General features: G+C 31.3%; 1 protein-coding gene across 7 annotated transcripts in view; it reads right to left on the bottom strand.

Annotated features, from left to right (window-relative positions):
* Positions 1-14548, bottom strand: part of LOC143232852 (uncharacterized) — a 124357-nt gene extending 109809 nt beyond the window's left edge. For 2 of the 7 annotated variants that reach the window (XM_076468806.1, XM_076468815.1), the window contains exon 1: positions 14216-14548. The gene's annotated coding sequence lies outside the window, so the exon portion shown is untranslated. Of the gene's footprint in view, positions 1-7363; positions 7936-14215 lie in introns of those variants that run through there. The other 5 variants (XM_076468802.1, XM_076468816.1, XM_076468803.1 and 2 more) reach the window with 4 other exon arrangements.
* Positions 14549-15389: the final 841 nt, after the last annotated feature.

The raw sequence follows: 15389 nt of genomic DNA, 5'->3' as shown, positions 1-15389 counted from the left end.
TGATATAGAAGTTGAGTAAAGCCAAAACAAACAGTACGTATATAGATCATAATTATAAATAACGTGAAAATCGCTTTTCGGTATTTTTTATTTCCTCAGATAAGATTTCGCAATATTGTGACTTTTTCTGAAATATCGCAAGTATGACAATCCTTACATATTGTCTGCCATTTTGGTTTTATACGGTAGTTTATTTTGAGCTCCCAGTTCATCCATCATTACTTCTTCAGTTGCATCTTATGACTTTTTTCATTCAGCTGCAAATCACAAAACTCGGAGACAAGAGTCAAACAATTACTAGGCATTCGAATGCACTCAACTTGCAAGGCAATATATTGGGAGTTAATACTCTAATATCTATCAGTAGTTATCACTTTGTAATTTCATATCTTTCATGTATTCCATATTGCACTTTAGCAGTTTACCTCGTCGGAATGTTAAACCTATTGTATCTTAGAAGTGTTACAGTAAGAGCTACGGTATTCTTAAAGCATTGCTTATCGATCGGAAAGGTGTACTTGCACAACAGTAAATATAATAAACGATCATGACATCAAACTCAATAAGTATGGAATTTCTGACTGAAAAAAATCCACTTTTTATTGAGTATACAACTAAGTATCATTTCTGGGAAGGTGTTGCTTTTAAGGACAAAGTATGGGAAGTCCTGTCATATTGGAATATTACATGCGTCAGTGCTGTCACCTACAATGATAAAATCAAAAATGCGAACCTACATAAGCCATAGTTTAGGATATTTTTGTACACTATATTCAGTAGCTTGTTAACAAATATCTTGGATTCTAACATCCATATTTTCCTATGTGGCATCAAGCAGTGGTCATAGCAGATAACTATACATATTAATGAAGATTTTTAATAAGCTGTATGAAACTAAATAAAGTACATGTTATTAACTCAACTAATAGAATTTAATACCCTTTCGTGGAAATGTTTATCAGGATGCATAGTCTAATTATCAATTACGTTTCTTTTTTTCTTTTCTTTAAAGTAAAATGCAGCATAACGAAAAGTATGATTATAATACTATCCAATCAATATTATGATACAAAATGAATCGTTTAATTAGCCATAATTTACATACTGGAAATGCATGGGTAGTAAAAAAAAACAACAATTCTTATTATGAAGTTATGAAACGTTTAAGGAAGGGAGAAAAGAACATATGCTACCAAGAAAATAAATTACCTACAGCAAGTTGGAAGGGGGTCTTTAATAGATTGTTAATTTTCCTACTTTCAGCATACAAAATCACTTCTTTCATTAAAAAACCCGGAAAACTGACAACCTTTACGTGTACACAGCACAATGCTCCCTCCATGTACGGAGGAAAACAAAAACAAAAAAAAAACATCCAGTAAATAAATGGTCTTTATCGTAGCAATTTAATTTATTATTAAATTATCTACTTTGGTATGTCCAATGATGACAATAATTTAAAGACTGAAAAATGAGGTTAAAACTCATTGAAATCAATATTTTTTGCTGATTTCTATAACTTTTAGGTCCATTTTCAGGAAACCAAAATATTTTTGTCGGCGTTCAACCTGAAATTATTTTATTTGGTAAGTAATATAAATTCCGATAGCATATCTGTTGTATTGTACTCAGAATGAAGAAGATAAAAGAAAGTGTAAAATTTACAATCGGTTGATGACCGGCCGTTATTTTCTTGAATGGTTCTAGGAAAACTTTCATGAACACTAGGACTTTTCCTCACAATATGCAATTTAAGGTTAGTTTGATAACTTGTTAACTTCAATACAACATCATGGATTAAGTGTATATTCCAGAATGATATTTGACTACATAATCAACTATAAAATATAAGAGAATTAGAACAATAAGCAAAATTCAAGGACTCGGAAAGAAATAAAAATTAGGTCAACAGACTGCTTGAGGATTGTGAACTATAACTAACTAGTTATAGTTAGTAGAGGGATTCTGTTCAGTAAGTTAAATAAAGAGATATTCCCTGTAGCTATAGTTTTGTCGCATGCTCGAGTTCATTGGAATTTGTTGCGTCAAGTCAATGATCCTTTGGGAAAATGGAGGGGGGGGTATCTGTATTGTATCAGAGACAAATTTCATAAATTTACCATGAATAATACTGTGTAAAACCTTTAGGGAAAAGTAAAAGTATCAATTTAGATAAATCCATCAAAAGTAATATCAGTAACCAAACACCTAAATATGGAAATGAGACTCCAGGGTCAATGCATTGAACAAATAATGTGAAAATATTAATTTCTCTAAGTAAAATAATTCCATGATATCCCGTGTATTCATCGTTGAGATTTTGGGTGTTTCACATTTTACTCAATCCACAAAATGTTTAGAATAAAAAACATACATTTGTTGATGAAAACTTCATAAAAAAGTTACTGAGACTTAATTAATTAATTCTACATTATCGTTGCAAAAACAAGAAATCCCATTTTTACTTTATATTTCGAAAACGTTTTGCTAAAATTATTTAACACAGTTGAAAGAAAGACCAAGAAAATAATAATAGCATTCGGGTTTTGTTCCGATATCTTCCTGAAGGACGCAGGTCTATAGGTATTTGTATGTAAAAGAAAGAATATCTGGAACATACCCCTTTTCACTAAATTAAGACGCTCAGATTTCTGAAGTTCTACTGTATGCTATTTTTATATCCAATTCACGATTAAGAAAAGCAGCTACAATCTGACCTACATACCTATTTCTCAAGGTCTGTTTTACTAGCTCCAGGCAGTCAATGGTTTTGGCATAATAATGGGAGCCACGTATTCTTCTCTGATTAGAAAAGCTAGTTGCTTATGTAAAACTAAATGACACATTTAGAACGTGCATAATAACCTAATTGGTTAATCATATTAAATTACTCGTATGTAGTTTGATTTACAACTACATTTTTTTACTTTCATTTTATCAATGTTTCGTCCATTTATTTAGTGATTTTTGCATTGAAATAAAAATAGGTTTTATCATTAACACTAATTTATTTTCTAATGTGATTATGACATATCGATGAATATATTAATAAAATAAAGGAATAAATATATATAACCACGAAACCTTCAACAAGTTTGGCATTAAATACTTAAATTACAGAAAATCCTCCACAACTGAATATTTGATATGACAACTGTTTCAATTTAGAACTGCAAATAAAAAAGAATATTCCAGCTGATGTAACATTGTCGCAAAATTTATACTGAATGTTATTTTAAAGTAGATCCAGAACATAACTTACAAGAGATTGTCAAAATTCCTAGGCCCGACATGGTCAGGTGATTGAGGCACTCCACTAATAATCTGAAAGTCGTGGGTTCGAGTCCTCATCCCTCCAAACACGATCGCACTTTCAGCTAGTCATCACCATCCACCGCCTAATCTTTTACTAATGAATAGTGGGATTGACCGTCACATTATAATGACCAACGGCTGAAAAGGCGAGCATGTCTGGTGTGGCAGGGAATCGAATCCAAGACCCTCACCTTACTAGTCGAGCGCCCTAACCACCTGAACATGCCGAACCAAAACATATAGTAAATGAATCTGAATTACAAAGTAGTACCATTTAAGTAGCCTGTGTAAATTTCCAGAAACACCTGAATTAAGAGATACAGTTTGTTTTAGTAATGGGACGTTTAGATATTCATGTACAAACAAAATATTTTTATGGTCGAGAAAACTTCTAGATAAAAATATAAGGATGCAACTGAAAAGCTCCATCAAAGATACACCAATAATGTTTCCGCATTTTCCACTGTGAGTTAATTTGTGCACAAACGTAATAGTAGCCACAAAGCTTATAAGCATGTATACGTTTAAAAGTACAGTTAAACACCCAATTTCTAAAGAAATTATGTTTTAAATACAAGTGTGTGTTTCAGTTTTCGCTGACTACGTGTTTAGATTATTTTCTATACCTAATTACTATTTGTCATGTAATCATGAAAATGTTACCACACTTATCTTTCTCATAAGCTTGATACAGTTTTGGATGTCATTAACAATTATTGTTAATTCTGGAACATTAGCAAATATATGTTAAGTGCATTTTACTGGATGTGTAATATAATGGTTTATATAACATTCTGCCCTAATTTTCGCTGTTCTCTGAATAAAAAAAATCTATATGTGTATGTATATAATGACTAAAACAATGTGCGCAGATGGCGAAAGCAATATAAAGATACATTTATTCTTACATTTCGTTAAAATACACAACATTATGAAACACGAACATTACTCTTCAGCAGACAAACATGCAAATTGACACGTGACATAGATTAATTAATGTTTTATTTTTAGATGCTTCAAGGTGTTTCATGTGCAAGTCACTGAACTTATTATCTTAATCTACTGATCAAATGATTAATACACTTCCAAAAACGTTTAAAGTTAAGAATAATACTGAGTTATTTGAGTGACGAGATGCACAACACTTCAACTTAACGATCTCTTTCAAAAGCAAGAATATTATTGTGATATCGCAGCAAGAGATTAAAATACTTCCAGGTCATGGCTCCTTGCCTTCAGGTATGCACTAGTCCACGTTTCTATCATTTATAATCGAAAATTCACCTCAGTCAGGATATTCTACATTCTACCTTTTATAAGTATTTGCATATTTTCTCACTCCATTAGATGACAGCCATATTTATACCATTCACAGGTGTCTGAAATTTTATTTAGGCATTTTAAGGTAGAATGAAGTTGATCAGTACAAAATGTTTCTGGTATGCGTCTGTTTAATTAGTTTTTTTGTACTTTTGTTAGTGTTTTTAAGATAAAATATTGTATTGTGTTGTTCTGTTTACTTTGATATGTATCGCTGTTTATGCTGAGACTTATTTACAAATTACGAAAATTTAATGATCTAAGCAAATTAATGATTTTAATTAAATTACTTATGATTATACCGGATATAATCTGTCATTACAGTAACTTAATATTGAAACTATTACTATATATTGCGTATATTTGCAACTTATTATGTCAAACAAATATCAAAAATGGCAAAAAATACGAAAAGATTACTTGAAAATATTGGAAAAGGCAAAAAACAAGTATCTGCGAAGGATGGCATTTCTTCTTTAGGAAGAAAAACGTTTGAAATTTTGTCTTTATTATAATGTGTGATAGCTGGATGTATATTTTAAAGTTGACATAAAAATTAAAGAACTATTTTACTGATACATATTTGGCCAAATATATATAGAATATGCATACTCACATGTAAAGTTTCTCTTTTATTACAACAAATTTGTTTCTGTAAAAAACAAAACTCGGAATCTATCATAGAACTTTAAACGTGTCTCAGAGCTTTAATCTCAGATTTTCTCGTTCAAGCAACTGTAACTAAGATACAATCAGACGAAGAAGGCAATTAGAAACTAGCATTTTACATGCAGAATACAATGATCTATTGTAATGTAAGCTTGTATAGATTACATATAAGAGCAAAACTACAAAAAAGTTTCATTTTTTAAATTATTTTAAATAATTTCAGATTAAATAGTTAACATTACATACGACCTAAGTTTGCCTCCTTAATGAGTTATACATAGTGTAGGTAATAATGCATAAAATAAATACCAGAAGTACACTGAGATAAGATCGTACTATATAGCTGTGTGGAATAATACAAGTTTCTAGCAGTTTACCTACTTAGTTTGAATAACACCTTTAGAACTAACCAATGCAGTTAGCTTGAAAGTGTGATCCAATGTTTATATTATTCAATGCCACCATTTATGGCTACAACAGTACGGTGGTTATTTATGGCTATAACAGACGCCATAAGCAGATTTCTATAATCAAAACTACCAAACATATTTAATTAATGACACTAAATCCAATAATATTCAAACACTGTGTTAACAATCGACTACTGCATTTATCTTATTATTATCCATTAAAACTTGGTTAATTCAAGTTATTAATGACATATATTTATTTAGGTTACATATATATATATATATATACACAGAAATTTAGACATTGAGTAAAGATAGCTAAATAATGATTTGTAAAGATGTATGTGTAAATATATGAAGGAAATAGACGTATGTCTGAAATAAGTTAGAGAAAACAAGATAGGTTTTAGCATAAGTAATAATGATACGCAAGCAAAAACAGCAGAGAAAAACCTTATAAAAACTAAAAGGAAAATAAATATATCGAAATTAGTACGTGAAAAGGAAACTTAAATATTCATGTATATATATATATATTTCTGTAAATACACTTTAGAGTTAGTTTAAAGAGGTTCAGTTAGGACTGTCCGTCCAAACTCATCATATCGGAAAAAATATGATTAGAAAGTACTCTTTATTTCGCAAAAGAAAAGAATCTAATTTAAATATCATCCGAAAGGTTCTACAAAGTACCGATATTATTTATTGCATTTTGCAATAGCAATGTTTCATAATGAGACGGGACTGTCTGTAGTTCGTACATGCAATTTGGAAAATACTGATGCATTAATTCTAACACAACAGGCTAGCTTGAAGAAGCACATTCAAGTAAAGTTTCGTTTTCCAGAGCTTCAAACAACCAAGTAAAAACGATCACTAACTGGATTGCAATACATGAATCTAAGAAAATATACACAATTTTTGTGTAGAAAGTATTTTGTGTATTACATATAAGCTAGAAAAGCACTAACAGAAAAGTATCCTAGTGTTTCTCAGTTGAGCAAATACAGATGTCTTAGATATATAAAATATACTTCCTGTAAATGATATAAAAATCTAAACAAAGCATTTATCTTTCTATAAAAGGTCAGGCTTGTAATGAAATTATTAAGCACATATACCTGCTGTCAACTGTTATCGAAACGTTGCTAAATAACAAAATACTTATATACACAGTTGATGTCCAAATGATTACTTATGATAGCCAGTGCCCGAACCATTAATCTTCAAAGGTATATTTCAATTTAATTTAACTAATATTCGTTTATGCGACGCTAACAAATCGAATGCTGCTCTTATATTGGATTAATTATCATTTGTAGTCTTGTTTTGATACTGTAAGAAGTACATGGTGTGTAACCTTTATTACGTAACTCACTTAAACTGTTATGTTTTGTTGAAGACTAACAAAGTATTTTTGTTTACTTTACAATAACTAAATTAACTCAATTTTATCTTAGTTAATGTGTTTCTCGTATCAATTCCAATAGAATAAAAATCTCGGAATAGTACTACGCAATATATCAATCAAGTAGAAAAGAAATACCAATTCGCTGACTTCAGTTTTTCACAGGAAAGACTTGCTACCCTAAGTAGTATAAATTTTCCCTTTCATCTTGTAATAAAAGTAAAATAAAGTGCAGGTTTACCTTTGGGGTTTTAACGCTCTGTTGAATCTGATCTCCTCGTTAACTCAGCTAACGTGAGCAACCTTTGAAATCAAGCAAAGTTGAAGAAGAAATATTAGAAATGGCACTTTATATAGGTAAAGTCTAATCATCCAATATGGTTCGACTGGACTCGGCAACGACCAATGTGTACCCACTAATTGCTTTCATCTATTTGTAGGTCTCTCTGCCGGTAAACGCTGTTTTTGTCTGCAACAAACCAGGAGCAGTAATGGTAAAAGACAAAAATATAATGGTGACCTCAGTTAGAAATCGGTCAATAATATTAAAATAGTGATGTGAAACTCTTCTTACGATACTGAACGCTTTAGCTATTATGATGCTACGATCACTAACTCCGTTAAAGCCCAAGATTGGTTTTATGTTTTAGAGAGCTTACTTTTATAAGTTCTGGTTTCTATACTGTACAACAGTGTACAGTCCTTAAGACTGAACGCATTGATTTGATATCTAGTTCATAACGCCGTTATTGTAGCGAGTTCAAAGCTCTCTCACAAACTGTGTTCTGAGAAGCAAGTGGAACAAGCAGTTCGTTCTACTACACAAGATGTCAGCACGTGACTGGTGCTAGCACGTTTCTGCAAACAAAACTGGAAATTTGGCAGTTGATATTCACAATGTGTCATGAATGATTCTATTCTAGTTCTTGCCTACAGCTAAAGTCGATTTTTTTACATTTTTCTTATATATCTAAAACCAATTTTGGTAAAAAGATAAAACATTCATAAGATCTTCTAAATGTAAATTATAAGCAATGTTTTGTGGCTTTATTTCTAAAAATGAAGATAAATAGTAAAACTGTAAAATATATTTAGGTTTATTTCCGATGAATTCAAATATAATCGGCGAATTAAGAAAATAAAATTAAAATATTTTTTTCCTAAATGTTGAAGTCTCTGAGTGTGATGTTATAGATTATTTGTTGTTTCTGTAGAAAATAACAAAACAGGTGAGCGATTTTCACACCATAAATGTTAATGAGTTTAACTTCTATTGATATAAGTTACTGCACATACGAGGTCTGTTTAAAAAAATACGCAGACTGTTTGAATTGCGCGGCTCCAGTTGGTTCCAGGGGAATCCGCTTGGTGTCGCTAGGTTTACACAGATCAGCTGATTACGACGCCATTTCCCGATTGCAGATATCTTCATTTGTGTATTAGCTACGCGGTTTTAAGTGAAGTGCGATTTTTTCGTTTGGCGGATTTCAGAATGAATGACCTGAAAGAGCAACGACTTGCTGTGAAATTTTGTGTTAAACTTGGAAAATCTGCGACTGAAACTTTTGCTATGCTTAACACGGCTTACGGTGATGTTACTATGAAGCGTACGGCATGTTTCAAATGAACGTTTTAAGGATGGTCGGCAGTCCATTAAAGATGATGAGCGTCCTGGACGTTCTTCCACGTCAACTGACGACCCACACGTCGACAAAATCAACACCCTGGTGCGGGCAAATCGACGTCTGACTGTCAGGGAGCTTGCTAAAGAGTGTGGGATATCAGTTGGATCTTGTTACGAGATTTTGACCGAAAAATTGAAGATGCACCGCGTTGCTGCGAAATTTGTGCCTCAGAACTCGTGAGTTTTTGGCCAAACACCCGATCACTGTTCTTCCCCACCCCCCCCTACTCACCTGACCTTGCTCCTTGCGATTTTTTCTTGTTCCCCAAACTCAAAAGACCCTTGAAAGGAAGAAGATTTGAGACGATTCCCGAGATTAAGGCAAATGCGACGAAGGAGCTGGAGGACATTGCAAAAGAAGCGTACCAGGACTGTTTCAACAAGTGGAAACACCGTTGGGATAAGTGTGTGCGTTGGAGAGGAGAGTACTTTGAAGGGGCCCCAGACTTGTAACTTCTAAATAAAGTACATTTTGTTCTATGACGTCAGTCCGCGTAATTTTTGAACAGCCCTCGTACAAATCATGAACAAGTTCTTATCAGGGAAATGCAGTACAGTTTTATTCTCAACAGAAATAGTGTTATGTGTACAGTAAATACTTTTCTCATGCGTTTTTTTTTCCTTTTAAAACAAAAATAAAGTAACTATTGTTCTATTGGAATAAAAACAAGGTTTTACATTCCAGAAATATAACGATTTGATTTTCGTTAAATAATTCATTGTATAAATCACAATATAACATACGAAAGGTATGAATGTTGAGTAATACAAATTATTTTTATCAATGAAGGTTTTAATTCTTCAACATTCTTAGAATTTGGCCTGGTACGGCCTGGTGGTTAGGGCGCTCGACTCGCAATTTACGGGTCGCGGATTAGTATTCCCTTTCAGACGTGGGAGCATTTCTATATCGGCTAATCCCACTATTCATTGGTAAAAAAAGTAGCTCAAAAGTTTGTGGCGAGTGATGTTGACTAGCTACCTTTTATTGCTAAATTAGGAATGACTAACATGTAGCTTTGAATGAATCTTAAAACCAAACTTTCAAAATAAACATGGAGAGTAACTTGGTAATATTTAGCTTTTATGTGAAGTAAGTGCACTTTGGTAGACGAAAACTTGTATTACTAAGGAAAAAAATTAATTTATTTTCTCTAGATATCACAAACCTATTGTTACGGAATTTAAATTTTACTTTTTGATTATAAATATTTTAAACTATATATCAGTAGAATATCTTAATTCAAATATTCTGATATCTTACTGATATCTGATAAATAAAGAAGTTAGGTGGTTATATGCGTTTCTTTGTATTAACGTCACATCAGTGTAACGCATTTGTTACACGGATATATGAATACATCCATCGTGAGAAACATCCAGTATACTTAATTGTTTTTCTAGTCACATCAATAACAACTGTTTGTTGCAAGTGACTGAAATATCAAGTATGTCAGTACAGTAATTATCGTCCCATTTCTTGTTTGTTATCGAGAAAAAGCTGTACAAAAGGGTATATGTGTTCTGTCCAATCACTGGTATCGAAACCCGGTTTCTAGCAGTATAAGTCCGCAGACACCACTGTGCTAATGGAATGAGAAACATCGTCAAGTTTATCAAAACTAAATAAACCTCCAATGTGAATAAGGGGCAATGCCCTTCAAGTTCTACTTTTTTCTGTCGATAAAATAAAACAACAAATTCTGACCCACATTCTGTTCTGACTCTTACGCATCGCGAAAAGCCAGTTTCTAATTTTTTATGAAAAAAATTACTATAGAAATGTCTAATTTACTTTGAGCACCAATCAATATCAGTTTATGCAAATGTAATTATAACCAGAAATTATGAAATATAAATAACGATATTGTTTAGTTTTATGTTTGACGTTTGTCTATTCATTGTCGTAAAAAATATAATATGATAGCGTTCTTTCATCTCTAAAAGAGAAATGAATGTGGTAACATTTAAAGATTCGTTCAATCTTTGTTCGATTTTATTTTATAACAATCTCACTTGAAACCGTAGTTAAAGAGAATACATTTTGCTATTTTGGCTGTGAAAAAACGTCAAACGATTGACTAAATCATAGATCTGTCCAATAATGTGTATATTTTAATAATATTTCATTGCACAATATAGTATTACTTATTGCAACATTTTAAAAGTGCTTACGTCTAATTTTGTTTCACGCAGTTCTCTTATTGTTTTAGAATAAACGTTTCACGAGGTAATTATTTATTCATTAACACTCTTTAAACTTTACCAGTTTAGTGTTTGAGGGTTATTTCCGCAAAACTCGTGATCATTGTATCAAATAACAGTTCATAAATAGATACAAAACATCATTTTTACATTGAAAAAGGAAACTTGAGGTTATTAAACAAAGAATTGTAAATAATATTCCTGAAGCAACAAAATAATGATAGCTTTAAAAAGGGTCCTATGATAAATATCATTGTAACGCAATATTTATAAACTCTGCGTTGAATTTACCACAAAATAAATGTGAAGCACTTTCTACCCTTATCATTGATTTTCACCGATTTGGAGGAATTTCATTCCTCACCAGTAACCACGAACAAGATTGGTTTGTTTTGAATTTTGCTACACGAGGTCTATCTGTGCTAACCAAACCTAATTTAGCAGTAAAGGCTAGAGGAAAGGCATCCAGTCATCAACACCCACTGTCAACTCTTGGGCTACTCTTTGTTTCAACGAATAGTGGAATTGAGCGTCAAAGAGTAACGCCCTACGGCTGAAAGGGCGAACATGTTTCGTTGGATGAGGATTCGAACCTGTGACCCTCAGGCTAGGAATCAAGCTCCAAAACAAATCGAAAGAATAGAGAGAAAGACTACTCTTCATACTGAATTGTAGTGTAGGTTATATGCATGATATATTTTTTACACTTACAGTAATTCTATATTTATATAGTTTTCAGAATATTTAGCAATTATGTTACTAGTTCATTTTTGTGAATTAATTAATCAGTTAATTTTGTCATTTGCTACTTGTCACTGAATTATAACGTTTTCGAGGAATTTCACACCTTCATTAATGACCCTTAATAAATGGAAAAAAAAATTAAAGATTTTTAACCACCACTGTTATTTAATTTCAAACCATTGAGCCAGCAGAATACAATGATAAATACTGTATATATGTCTCTAACATTGTAACCAGTAAAGCTACTGGACTTATGTCCAGCTATAACGGCTGAAATATGTTTATAAAGTTCTTACTATATGTACTATGAGTTTTAGAGCCTAGTTTTAATATATTTTCGGGTTGATACGATTATTTTTAAATGGAAGGTTTTTCACATGTAGAACATGCAAAGTCTTACTTTTTCAATGTATAAATAACTATTTTTATTTAATAAATTCAATAAAAATACATGATGTAATCATATTTAAAAGTTTCCATTCTGAATCAGAGTGAGTTGGAAAGTATTTTAACTTTTCTGTCATTCACTTTCTTACAGCTATGCTGTAAGTACCTAAATATCAAAATCAATATTTTGTGATCCCTATATTTTTATTATTACTCAGTTAATTTTACCAAACGCTTTGTACCATTTGACCGCTACTTTTATTGCAAAATTTCGATAAAACTACTTAAAGAAGACATAAGTTATTTAATACATTCTTCTTTCAAATTAAAAAATAAACTAAATGCAATATACTACTTTTCTGCTTTTGGCTTTTTAACTCGTTTTTGATCATTGTACAACTTTTTTTTGCAATTTCAGTATTAATAAATATTTTGTTATGGTTATTAAAATAATCATTCAACAAACAAAAATTTTACGTGCTACGATTATTTTCAGGTTTTTTACTTTCAGGTTATTACAGAATATTTAACTTTATTTATTACTTCCTTGTTGACTGTTCCGAGTTGTGTTAAGTTACAGTGGTTAGATAAAATCAAATTATTTGTGTTAAACTCTGTTTTTCTTTTTCGTACATTTAATATCTTATACTGTAACTAGAGTACCAATATTCTAGTTATTTATGTATTCATTTAGTTCCTGATTAAATAATATTTTTGTATTCGTAAATATTAGCTTTTGGTTGTACGTGTACCCTTGTCCTGTTACTTGACTCTTAATCTAAACTGCAACATGTGTTCTAGCAACTTTTCTTAGATGTTAGGATTCTCTAAAGTTTTTTCGTGGAATACTTGAAATTTACACCTAGAGATTTTGTGTTTCGTAAGTGAAGTATACTCTACCGTTAATTTATTGTCATTTTCATTAATAATATGAAATATAATTAAGTATATAAACGATTACTTTTAAATGGAAGGATTTTACATATAGAACACGTAAAGCCTTACGTTTTCATTGTATAAGTAAGTATACCTTAGTTGGCATATCTTTAATTAATTTGATATAATCCAAAATATTACTGGATTTTCGAGCGAAAATCATTTTCAGAGTGAGGGTACACAACTGATGAAACACTGTATTATAGTGCTTTAAGCCATTTGTTCGCCAACAAAATTGTTAAGTGCTTACAGATCAATAGGTTTATAATAAAATCTTAAAAAGTTTAAAGATACAAAATAATATCAATTCTCAGGATGCATATTCTTTCAAAAATAAAATTTATAAATATTTTTGATATAACGTTAAAAAAAAAAACCTCCCTTAAATTCTTATGTACCAAACCCAAATACGTTATTTTATAAACTAGTAGCAAGCTGACTACTGAACTCACTAAGTTCAGTTGTTTTCTTGGTCTGTTGAAGAGTAAATTTTATATAGAGGTCATGACATCTTAATTTTTTTTTTCAAAACTACATCATGTTTGTAATTTCTTAATGCATATATAAAAGCCACTGACGAACGTTGTCTGTATACATAAAAAGGAGAGCAGACTTGGCAACAAATTAAATGATTAAGTTTAATAGTTAACTTCGTTAAAATCTAATTTAAAATTCAATCATAATATGAGATGTATTCAGAAAGAAAACTGAATGTTCGTTACGTGAAAAGTCACGTACCGAAACGTGTATGTTATGTCGTGAAATAAATTTGCTTGTACACATTTAATAAGAAAATCTGAAACATTACACATAAAATTACCGCATATCTTTAGCTAGATTTTACTTACAAGCACCGGCATTTAAAAACATATTACACAAGATAAACTTTGAGAATTAGATAGTTCAATATGATTAGACTTGAAATCAAATCATCAGAAGCAAGAACAAAACAGGGGTCACTGAAGAAAAATGAATTGACAAAACAAGAAATATATTATCTGTACAAAAAATATACTTAAAATTTATTGCTTTTATATTACTTCTAACTGTAGTTTCTAAGCAAGTGCCATTCTAACAGTTCGGTAAGGAATTGCTATACTCAAAGAAGTTTAAGCGCAACTTACTTGCTAAACTCACCTTTTCTCATACACTGTTTTGAACTGGGCATACGAAAATAAATGATGGAATATATGAAAAATCGAAAACAACCGCTGGAGAACAACAAAACATTGATCTTAGCTAAATAATAAAATACTTAGAACTGGGGTAACTAGGATTTTCTAGTGTTCCATGAAACATTGCTGATTAGCCAACTGAGTAATTACTTATCGTACTTGGCCTATACTTTTGGCTCAACAAATACACAGTTTAACCAGGAATTCCCCAGCTCGGCTTCAGCCAGAATTTTAATACTATTAAGCATATAAAAGATTTCTCGACTCACACGACTTGTTTTCTTGGACACGTTACAAAACGTGTTTTGAATATCTACTAGACGCAACTCCACGTGGAAAACACGAGAGTTCTCGCCAAAGCGTACATGCAAAGAGGTGTACAAAATAGCATAACAATTCTGGTGTCTTGTTTTTTTTTACATCTTATAAGTCTCATGTTTTCACACATGCTTTCTTGCTTAGTTTGCAGAATTTAAAACCGTTATACTGTTAACTAATTTATCTTATTTTCAATACAAAAACAAATGGCATATTTTGACACTTAATATATTATCTTATCTATTATGAATTGTTCCACAAGCCAAGCCTTTTGAACAACTAAAATACTCTGTCATTTTAAAATCTAAATGCATTATTTAACATTAGATCATGGAAGAGTTTGCCGAAATTCTATTTTCATAATAAAAATTACCAGGAACTTGTATCATTGAATATTCAAAACCAAATTCTTAACTACAACAGCATATTGAAATTAAGTCCGTCAGTTAAACGTGATGAAATATATGGGTTTATTAATCATTGCTGGATAACTAGAGATTGAAGGGCATTAAGCCTAGCTTGCACAGTGATTAACGACTAAAACAGTACGAATCTGCCTGTTCATTTGCATACTACTCTATAATTTTATGACCATTAAGTGTGTACTGGCGTTCTGTTCAACCGCAACCAAGCAAAAAAACAAGTTGCAGAAACAACTTTTTATATGTTACGTGTTACTATTTAAATCTAAAACCAAGTTAAGATTGCACAGAAAACGTTAGTTGTCTATTGGCGTTCTCAGTGCAATTCTAGGGAGAAATCGCATAGTTCCAGCTCTACTGTGTAGTTTATAATAAACCCCTCAAGGGTTATTTGTT

The sequence above is a fragment of the Tachypleus tridentatus genome, chromosome 11, assembly GCF_004210375.1.
Source record: "Tachypleus tridentatus isolate NWPU-2018 chromosome 11, ASM421037v1, whole genome shotgun sequence".
Taxonomy (NCBI): Eukaryota; Metazoa; Arthropoda; class Merostomata; order Xiphosura; family Limulidae; genus Tachypleus; species Tachypleus tridentatus.
Note: the sequence above shows the minus strand (reverse complement) of the source record. Positions and strands in the feature narration are given on the sequence as shown.